Genomic DNA, 12,109 nt, shown 5'->3' with positions numbered 1-12,109 from the left:
CAAACACACCACAAGGGAGATTGGTTAGGTTAGGTTAGGTTAGGCGTGTGTGTGTGTGTGTGTGTGTGTGTGTGTGTGTGTGTGTGTGTGTGTATTAGTGTATTTATATTACCTAACAAACAAACAAACAAAAACAAACAAACAAACAAACACATTATTTCCTAAACACAAAAACATTATACGAAGATAAAATCCAAAATTCGATTATATATTCTACAAATTAATGAAAAATATGGTTAAATTAATTATCTCAGAGATATGTTATTTACAGGAGCAAAAATATGAAATAAATTGAAACACATTTTATGGTAATTTGTTTAAATATTTTGTACTGTTATATTAATTACGTTATATATGTTATTAATATGTTATTGTTATGAGTTATGGTAATTTGTGTGTGTATGTGTGTGTGTGTGGGGGGGAGGTGAGGTGTGTGAATACCTGTGTGAGGCTGTAAATGGGAAGGAGTGAATGGGGTGAGGTGAATGAGGAACAGGAAAGAGGAGGATAAGGAAAGGGAGGGAGGGAATGACGGAGGAAGGGAGGAATGAAAGGAGGGAGGAGGGAGGGGAGGGAGGGAGGGAGACAAAAAAGCATGTCACACAAACTCTGCCTTCTGTTTGACACCACAACCGCATCTATTCCATACAAGCACCTACTGATCGCTATAAGAACAGTCCGGTCCCAACCATTGTAGAAATTACCAACAACTCGTAATCAACCAGTGTATTCAGTCCCAGTCACTCTTACCTTTTTGCACTGTCACTATGTTGAAATGTCCTGTAGTATGACGTTCTCCCCACCTAGTCATTATATATCATATTTGTATCACATATTTTACTTGTATATTATTTGTCAATCAAGAGACCCGTTCCCCAATTATGCAACTGTATATTTTCATCCTTCCATTTGCCATGCTCTTTCAATGAACAGTTAATTATTAATATTATTATTATTAAACGCTTCATATATAGTAGATCACCTGCCACATCCCCGAACGCATTTCCAACACCCTGCCCTATACACCGTAGCCCCTGTCACTATCCCAGAGACCACACCATTAAACTCCCAGCTCCCCCAGACGAGATACTTAGTCTAGCAAACGAAATGGTGAGAAAATTGGCCACAGACAGGCAGACACAATCATATAGACACAATAATGATAATAATAATAATAATAATAATAATAATAATAATAATAATAATAACAATAATAATAATAATAATAATAATAATAATAATAATAATAATAATAATAATAATAATAATAATAATAACAACAACAACAACAACAAACGTAACCTCCATGAACGATCCTTTTCAGAACGGGTCGAGTGAGAGTGAGGCCCTCATTATTATACACAGTACATTACGTTACATTTGCCGACGATTCATCTTAAGTATTAGATATTTCTCTTATCTTATCGTTACTGTGTTGACTCATTATGAATACAAGGAGGGGAAACCGTGCCTTGAAGGTGTGTGTTATTATTATTATTATTATTAAAAGATACAACCGTTATTACTCTCTCTCTCTCTCGTTTGTACCACTAAAAGGCAGCATCCGGGAATTCCGCTTCACTAGACAATAAGAGAGGCCTACGTGGGAACATTTTATTGTAGGCCTAAATTGTTGAGGTTTAAGTCCACCAGTGTTTGTGTCTGTCTGTGTGTAGGTACAGTCTCTCTGCCCCCCTGTGTCTGTATGTGTGTAGGTACAGTCTCTCTGCCCCCCTGTGTCTGTATGTAGTTCCGTCTGAATGTCTGTGTTGGTGTGTCTGTCTTTTGGCTGGCTGTCTGTCTGTCTATAGGTCACTCTGTCTGTGTCTGTCAGCATGTATGTAAGGCTGTCTTTCTTAGTGTATATATGCATGTATGTCTACTAGTGTCACACTCTGATAGTAATGCTGTTGATATCTCTCCTATGGTCAATCACCTCCCGGTTGTCCAAGTCAGCAGATCTTTAAGAAACCTACGAACCTTTGTCTCTTCCTTCCCTCTTCCGCCCTTCCTCCGCCCTTTCTCCGCCCTTCCTCCGCCTCTCCTCCGCCTTCTCTCCCCTATGTCTTCCCCTCCTTTCTTCATCCATTCTTTACCCCTCTTCCTTTTCTCCTCTCTTTCTTTCTCCACCCTTATGTCTCTCCTTCACTTCTCCTCCGTCTCTCCGTCTTTTCCTCTAATCCTTTCCATCCCTCCTTCACTCCCCCTTCTGTACTCTTCTCTTCCCTCCTCTTCTATACTTCATTCTACCATCGTATCCATTATGCTTCCTTCACCTTCCTTCCCTCCCCTCTTCCTCCTCCACCCCCATCCCTTATCCCTCTCCACTTCTTGCACACCTCCTTCCTTTCCTCCTCATTCATCCCCCCTTCCCCTCTCTCCTCCCTCCCTCTTCTGCCCCTCCCCTACCGCCTCTCCTCCGCCGCCGGGGGACGTCCCTCTCTTTCCAATGAAATCAGTTCCCCCTAATCCCCAAAGGCCCTGTCCTTACTGAGAGAGAGAGAGAGAGAGAGAGAGAGAGAGAGAGAGAGAGAGAGAGAGAGAGAGAGAGAGCAATGTTGGAGGCTGTAGTGAAGGTGGAGTGAAGCTACACCAGGGACTTCAGAGGCCTCCAGGGTGTGTGTGTGTGTGTGTGTGTGTGTGTGTGTGTGTGTGTGTGTGTGTGTGTGTGTGTGAATTAGAGTGCCAGCATCTTCTTGTTCATGTACAAGTGCCAACGCTCTAAAGATAACCGACATTACTCTCTATCTCACACTAGAGTCCCACACTTCACGTGATGTATGTATGAAAGTCAGCAGCACAACAGGAGGACGGAAAGACCTAAAGTATTTACAAATGTCATAAATATTCGTCAATAAAAAAAGGCCAAAAGCTGTTAAGTTTTAGAGGTCAAGAGGTCAAAGGTCAAGGCTACAACTCTGAAAAAAATTACCTCTCCCTTCCTTTCCCCTCACCCCTTTCTACCCCTCCAACCTGGAGTGATTCGGTACTTTCCTCGAGTACAGTCCAGAGTAGTCAGCCAACCAATCAAAACTCCGCTTCTCTTATACGGAAATTATACCAGCCAATTAATCACCGTCTCACTCAACAAACGGAAGCTCTCAGAGTGAACCAATCAGAATTTAGATTTTTGCTGTGGGTTTTTTTTTCTAGGCCAATGACAGCCATGTTTTAGTAAGTGGGCTTCTTTGATCGGGCCAATCAGCACCGAGCTTAATAAACGGTATGTATGAGAGCCAACTGTGCCAGCCAATCAGCGTCTTTCTTGCTGTTGTTGTTGGACAGACAGACAGACAGACAGACATAGACTATCAAGCACATAAATAGACTAAACACAGACACACAGACAGACTAACATACAGATTAACAGACAGACAGACAGACAGACACTCTGAAATAGACTAACTAACGCACACAGACAAACAGAAGACAGACAGACAGACAGACAGAGACAGACAAACACCAAAAACAAGTACAGACACATTTCTAGATTATTCATAGTTGTTTTCTTCCGTATTGATCTTCTTAAATTAACTTAGTTCTTGAGGCACAGAATGTTCACCAATCAACATCGAGCTTCACAAATGTTTATCTGAGTAAGCCAATCAGCATCGAGCTTTATAATGTTTCTGTGAGTAAGCCAATTACCATCGAGCTTCGTAAATAGAATATGCAAGGGAACCAATCACCAACAAGCTTAATAAACGGAAGTTCTGTGATAAGCCAATCAACTCTGTGCCTGATGACGTAATATCTGACCGTGAACCAATTAAGAGCATCGCTCATGACGTAATATCTGACCATGAGCCAATCAGAACCACGCTTATGACGCAATATCTGCGAACTGTCCAATTACAGCCGCGCTGATGACGTAATACCAACGATCGAGCCAGTCAGGAGCTCGTTTCAATCTCGCTCTGGTTAATACTGGGAAGGTGACAGCTGCCATGTGACCACAAGCTGTGATATTCTCCCAAAATCATCCTGTTTGTGGAGATAATTTGCATACAATATTGGCTGTACCGGACCAGATCATTTTGGTGTGTGTGTGTGTGTGTGTGTGTGTAGAGACAGACGGACTAACATTCTCAACATAGCGAAAGAACTCGAGTATAACACCACTGTTTACATGATCAGCTGACTCTACCACGTGATTTTGTTTATATATATATATATATATATATATATATATATATATATATATATATATATATATATATATATATATATATATATATATATATATATATATATATATATATATATGACGTCAGAGAGAAGTTGTGTTTACGTATAAGTGTCAGTGTTCTTATAGCCTAATGACATAATAGTCTTCGTTCTATATAACATTGTGACGTAACAGTCGTGGTTCACATACACGACACTGGGACATCAAACACAGCTCTTGTTTACACCCAGAGATGTTGTTTACAGGCCAGAGACTCCCAATAATCACGTCACTCAGCTTTGTTTACTTACCTTCATGACGTCAGAGAGTTTGTTTACATACACAGCTGATAGAACAACACCTCGGTGACGTAACACGCGACATTTACCTGAAACAAAGATGAGGTTAAAGTTAGTACAGTAAACACTAATTATGTTTTAGTTCAACATTTACCTGTATAAAGTCTCACTACAGAGGAATTTTTATGTTTATTTGTGTTTATGAAGAAGAGATTATGTATATTACAACCTAACATAACCTAACCTAACCAAACCAAACCTAAGAAAAAACTAACCTAACCAAACCTATGAATGAATTTGTATTAAGTTATAGAAATAAAAACAAACTCTAGTCCTCCGCATCCAGGAAAAACATCTGGGGGAAAATTTGTTGTTGAACCCGTCAGTCAAGAGGTGCCAGAAGTGATGCAAATGTTGGTATTGTGGAGAGAGAGAGAGGGAGAGAGAGAGAGAGAGAGAGAGAGAGAGAGAGAGAGAGAGAGAGAGAGAGAGAGAGAGAGAGAGAGAGAGAGAGAGAGAAAGAGAGAGAGAGAGAGAGAGAGAGAGAGAGAGAGAGAGAGATGGGGAAAGAGAAAGGATAGGAAACGATGGAATAGAGAGTAAAAGATAGATAGATAGATAGGGATAGATAGATGAATAGATAGATAGGTAGACAGATAGATAGAGATAGAGAGAGAGAGAGAGAGAGAGAGAGAGAGAGAGAGAGAGAGAGAGAGAGAGAGAGAGAGATCAGATATAACATCAGTTTACCTTCCCCCAGATATATCAATATTTACATGGCCAGCCACCTGTCACTGCCGGCCACAACACCTCAAATATTTTACCTGGCCATTCGTCTCTCTCTCTCTCTCTCTCTCTCAATAATAATAATACAATATATAACAGTGGGCTCAGTGGCACAGTCCCATCACGATATATTAGAACGATATATAGAGTAATGTTGATAAGGAGAACATTTACAGTATAGTGAATGTTTAATACTACTAATAATAAAGACGATCAACAACAACAACGGACATTAAAAATAACAAGATTACAACAACAACTACAACAAATAAAAAACAATAACATCAACAATAACAATATTCCTGTACCCACACACACAAGAATTCAATATTTATCATAGGTAATTTAGGTAATTCACGTAATGCATTATTCCACCGATAATGTAATCACTATAATATCAATGCAAATTATACGTGAATTAAATGCCATTATGTCGATTATAATAAATGAATAAAAATCTGATTTACGACAAACTGGAATATTTGGTTTATTAAGGAATTAATAAGAAAGTGTGATGATAAAGAGAGCTGATAATGATAACAAAATAGAAGAAGAATAAGAAACGGTATGGCATTAACAATACATAATAATAATAATAATAATAATAATAATAATAATAATAATAATAATAATAATAATAATAATAATAATAATAATAATAATAATAATAATAATAATAATAATAATAATAATAATAATAATAATAATAATAATAATAATAATAATAATAATAATAATAATAATAATAATAATAATAATAATAATAATAATAATAATAATAATAATAATAATAATAATAATAATAATAATTCAATATACCAGGTGTCCTTGAGACTGAAATATAGCTTTTAAGGTTTACATTAATTATCAATCTAATTACCTGATCTAGTACCTTAATTATGGTATATATGTTAATGAGATGAACGTCGACAGGTGTACGAGAAACAGGTGATCAACACTGTATTATCTTCAAAGGTCATTAGCCAGATTAATTACCCCTTTCCTTATAGTTGCGGAGATAATTTTTGTCGTGTGATCCAATTTAGAGACAAAACAAATTATTTTAACCCAAATTTAACCTATTTTCCTGAATCTTACCTGAGGTATAGTCCAACAAGGTCATAAGGGGTCACAGGTAAAAAAATTAATAACCCCAGTAATTAATCTTCCTAATCAGCCTATGAAGTAATTACAATTATATTTAGTCAGTTCCTAGCTTAAAAAACTACTTCAATTTCCATTTTTATGACAATTAATTTTTTACCTATTTAACCGAATATTAAGGCTTTTACTGACTCAAAATACCATCAAATTAGATAAAATTGACTCAACAGGACTAATTAACTCAATATTCTTACTCTCATGTATTTAATTTGACAGTTTAATTATTTTTTTGTGTGTAGATAGAGACATCATTAAGAGATTAGAAAAAGATGGTAATTACAGGTGAGATAACAAGAAGGCTCATTAACCAAGCTAATTACTTTAATTATAACTTTGGACTGTGGAATCTTACTCTTGCTAATGGCACTGCACATACCACGACTACTACTACGACTACTACCTCAATAATGATAATAATAATAATAATAATAATAATAATAATAATAAAAAATAATAATAATAATAATAATAATAATAATAATAATAATAATAATAATAATAAAAAATAATAATAATAATAATAATAATAATAATAATAATAATAATAATAATAATATGATAATAATAATAATAATAATAAAATAATAATAATAATAATAATAATAATAATAATAATAATAATAATAAATAAATAATAATAATAATAATAATAATAATAATAATAATAATAATAATAATAATAATAATGATAATAATAATAATAATAATAATAATAATAATAATAATAATAATAATAATAATAATAATAATAATAATAATAATAACAATAATAATGATAATAATAATAATAATAATAATAATAATAATAATAATAATAATAATAATAATAATAATAATAATAATAATAATAATAATAATAATAATGAGGAAGAGAGGAAGACAGTGATATACGCTCTTGCTCCTACCTCCTCTTCCTCCTCCTCTATTACTCCCTTACTTCATCCTTTCTCATCCTTCTCCTTCTCTCTTCTTCTTCCTCATCCTTTCCTCCTCTCTTCTTCTTCCTCCTCCTTCTCCTCCTCTCTTCTTCTTCTTCCTCCTTCTCCTCCTCCCTTCTCCCCTTCCTTAATGACCCTACACTCAAGTAGTACACGTAATACGTTTCATAAATACGGGTTACGTAAGCATCCCATTACCCTATTACACCACCATAGCCGTAGACGAGGGTAGACCAATTACAGGAGGGCTAATTGGCTACGTCGCTGAGCCTATTTCTAGCTTCAGCTAATTCCATATCATCGTGTACTCCCAATTACATATATTTTCCCTCCCTATTCCACTACATGTTCTTCCCAACCCATTACACATACTAGACTACAAAGGCTACCAATAGTACATGCCAATTTACGCACCAATTACACTGACAATAGAGTGGTATGGAGACCCTTATTGTATATTACTTATAACAATTACACATTCCTATTCTACACACACATACAGTACACACAGTCACACCTAAACATGCCTACACATATTGATATATCTATACATACATACACATTCACACACAAACATATCTACGCTTATACACAAACACACACACACACACACACACACACACACACACACACACACAAACACACACACACACACACACACACACACACACACACACACACACACACACACACACACACACACACACACACACACACACACACACACACACACACACACACACACACACACACACACACACACGTCACCTGTTTCACCTGATAGATGTCTTCAGTGCACGCTATCACCTCCCGTACATAATCGCGTCTAGGTTACTCACCCTTTCCCTCTTTCACCTGGTTTCTGTTTCACCTGGTTTCTGTTTCACCTACTCACTAAAAACCCTAAAATATATACATTTTAGGATTGGGTGACCTTTGACCTCCAACCCTTAAAACACCCTAAACATACACCTTTTTGGGGAGGGAGGTTGGGGAGGAGGGGAGAATGGGGAGATAAGGTGTTTGGGAGAGGAGGTATTTTGGGGTGATAATCGAAGATAAGTTAGGGGTGGAAGGAGGTGTTTCGGGGAATAAAGGAGGAGGAGGGGGTGTTTTGGTGGGATAAGGGGTGGGGTTTTTGGGAGGGAGAGGGGGAGGTTGACCGGTGACCCTTAAATCCTCAAAAGGTGAAATATAAACAAACTACGATAATTAAAACAGGAGCAGGAGTATTGATTGAGGAACAAGTGTTGGTGTGCATCTGATTAATGAGGACACAGTGAAGGAGTGATGGTGGAGTGTGTGTGTGAAGAATGAGGAAGATGAATTAGGAGGATGAATGAGGTGAAGAATGAGGAATATAAATGAGGAAAATGACGGAGGAGGATGAATTAGGAAGAATGAATTAGGAAGAATGGGGTGAAGAATGAGGAACAAGACGAATGAGAAACAATGAGGGAGATGAATGAGGAGGAAGAATGAGGTGAAGAATAAGGAACAAGAAGAATGAGGAATACAATAAAGAATAAATAATGAAAAACAAGAAGAATAAGAAAGAACAAGGAGAATGAACAATGAGGAGAAGACGAATGGGAAGAAGAATGAGGAAGAAGATGAAGAAGAATGACGTAAGAAGAAGAAGAAATAAGATGAAGAGAAGCAGCAGAAGAGTACAGGGAGTATAAGGGAGTATTAGTAAGATAAGGGTATAAGAGAGCATTTTAAACATAGGGTAATGATATAAGGCAATAGTATAAGGTAAGGGTGTAAGGAGGAATAAGTTATAAGAATAAGGTAAGAGTAGGGGATAAGTATAAGGAAGTATAAGGTATAAGGAGTCTCCACCACCACTTGGACTGGCTCAATACATCCATATATCGACTGACGTAAACACATTTAGTGGGTCACTGCTACTGATTCACCTGGCGAAAGTGTCAATCAGTGCCCACACCTGAGGCCCACACCTGAGATAATGTCACACCTGTGATTACCCCTCACCCGTGATAATCCCACACCCTTAAGTGATACCTGTGATAATTCCACACCTCTGAGACACACCTGTGAAAAGTATATAAATCTCAGACACACCTGTTATAATTCCACACCTGTACGACACACCTGTGATAAGTCCACACCTCTAAGACACACCTGTGATAATTCCACACATGCAAGATACACTTATGTTAATTCCATACCTGTAAAACACACCTATGAGAATTCTACCCCTGTAAGAAATACCTGTGATATCTAAACACCTGTAAAAGACACACCTGTGAAAATTCCACACCTGTAAGACATATATGAACCTTTTGAACTTTGACCTATTGACCTTGGAACTCTTTAAAGGGGGTCCACAAGGCATGGCTGCTCTTCTCTTGTGGGATATATAACACAGGAGAAAAAACACAAGAATTAGGAGAAAAAACACAAGTATTCATACACACACACACACACACACACACACACACACACACACACACACACACACAAATAAATAAATAAATAAAATAAAATAAAATAAATAATAATAATAATAATAATAATAATAATAATAATAATAATAATAATAATAATAATAATATTATTAAAACACAGTCATTCATTCCCATGGCACTATATCACACACATCAAAAAACATACAAATATAAAACAAAACAGAAAAAAACACAGGTACTGATTTAAACGGAACAGAAAAGTTATATAACAACACAAAAACACAAATCCATTCATTACCACGGGATGGAAAATTGTAGATAGCACACACACACACACACACACACACACACACACACACACACACACACACACAAACACACACACACACACACACACACACACACACACACACACACACACACACACAAACACACACACACACACACACACACACACACACACACACACACACACACACACACACACACACACACACACACACACACACACACACACACACACACACACACACACACACACACACACACACACACACACACACACACACACACACACACACACACACACACACACACACACACACACAAACACACACACACACACACACACACACACACACACACACACACACACACACACACACAAACACACACACACACACACACACACAAACACACACACACACATACACACACACACACACACACACACACACACACACACACACACACAAGATAAATCCACAAAGAGACACACGACAAGGTGGCCCACTGTATAAACAATCAGAGTCTGACTGCCCTAGTCCTGTGCTGAGGGTGACCCACAAGGAGAGAGAGAGAGAGAGAGAGAATAGACCTACGTTATCACAACCTAACCTAACATAACCTAACCTAACCCCATTATTGTGTGTTTCTTCTAGTGTTTTACCTTAAGACAATCAGCTCGATACATCCATTTATCTTCACTTACGAGAAATACTTATCGAACGAACCTTTGTGAATCAGGACTATCAATCAGCACTAGGGAATCAATCAGGACTCAGAACTATGAATCAGGACTCAGAACTATGAATCAGGACTCAGAACTATGAATCAGGACTCAGGAATATGAATCAGGACTCAGAACTATGAATTAGGACTCAGAGCTATGAATCAGGACTCTGAACTATGAATCAGGACTCAGGAATATGAATCAGGACTCAGAACTATGGACTCGTGGTTGCTGCGTCGTGGCCTGACCTGTAATTGCTTTCTGATTGGCCAGCAAGCCGAGTGTGGAGAAGGGTATGTGGTAGGTGGAAAGGTGTGTGGTAGGTGGGAGAGTGTGTGGTAGGTGAAAGAGTGCGTGGTAGGAAGGAGGATGGAAATAATAATAATAATAATAATAATAATAATAATAATAATAATAATAATAATAATAATAATAATAATAATAATAATAATGTTAGGTTAGGTTAGGGTAGATTACGTTAATATTATGAAGGTCAATCATAAGGTCAGGTGGGTAATATTCAGGTGACCCGAAATATGTTAATATGGGTAAGGGGTGTTGACGGCATCAGGTCAGGATCACGTATCAATCAGGGTTGTGACCTGACTCAAGACGGAGACCAAAACAACCTGATCCCCACAACACTATACGATCCTCACTACACACACACACACACACACACACACACACACACACACACACACACACACACACACCAACTAATATTCCCTTACACCATAAAAACAAAAACAAAAACAAAACATAAAAACTCAGCCACCTGGTGTTTGTGGTCACAGGTTAATTAAAAAACAAGGCTTTTCTACTATGCTGATGGTCTAGCTGCCTACCTGTACTCTTTTATTTTTTGTAACCTGGAATATTTTCACGTGTGTGGGTAATGAATTCATTAACTAGGGCGTGACCGAGGGAGATACACACACACACACACACACACACACACACACACACACACACACACACACACACACACACACACACATATGATGGTTTTAAAAAATTAATTACTTTCTAAATTAAAAGTCAACAAGAAGTGCTTCATTTCTCTATAAGGAGGTTGAGGGAGAAGGAAGAGAAGGAGGAGGAGGAAGAGGAGTAGGAGAAGGAAGAGAAGGAGGAGGAGGAGGAGGAGAGTCAAGATCGGTGGTGATGAAAAAAAAATGAATAATTGACTTCTATTCATCTAAGTGTAACGGGACCCAGTCTAATAATTATAGGTAAAGTTAATGCTAGATAGATAGATAGATAGATAGATAGATAGAGAGAGAGAGAGAGAGAGAGAGAGAGAG

General features: G+C 37.3%; 1 long non-coding RNA gene across 2 annotated transcripts in view; it reads right to left on the bottom strand.

The window, feature by feature from the left end:
• LOC121855107 overlaps window positions 1-12,109 on the bottom strand; it is a 223,269-nt gene that overhangs the window by 87,775 nt on the left and 123,385 nt on the right. The window contains exon 4 of one of the 2 annotated variants that reach the window (XR_006086715.1): window positions 4,480-4,556. The exons of the other annotated variant lie outside the window; for it this stretch is intronic. This is a non-coding gene — a long non-coding RNA (uncharacterized LOC121855107). The remainder of the gene's footprint in view (window positions 1-4,479; window positions 4,557-12,109) is intronic. 2 annotated transcript variants of the gene reach the window in all.

This window comes from Homarus americanus, unplaced genomic scaffold (genome assembly GCF_018991925.1).
Source record: "Homarus americanus isolate GMGI-L3 unplaced genomic scaffold, GMGI_Hamer_2.0 scaffold29465, whole genome shotgun sequence".
In the NCBI taxonomy this organism is placed as follows: domain Eukaryota; kingdom Metazoa; phylum Arthropoda; class Malacostraca; order Decapoda; family Nephropidae; genus Homarus; species Homarus americanus.
This window is presented reverse-complemented; position numbering and strand designations above follow the sequence as displayed.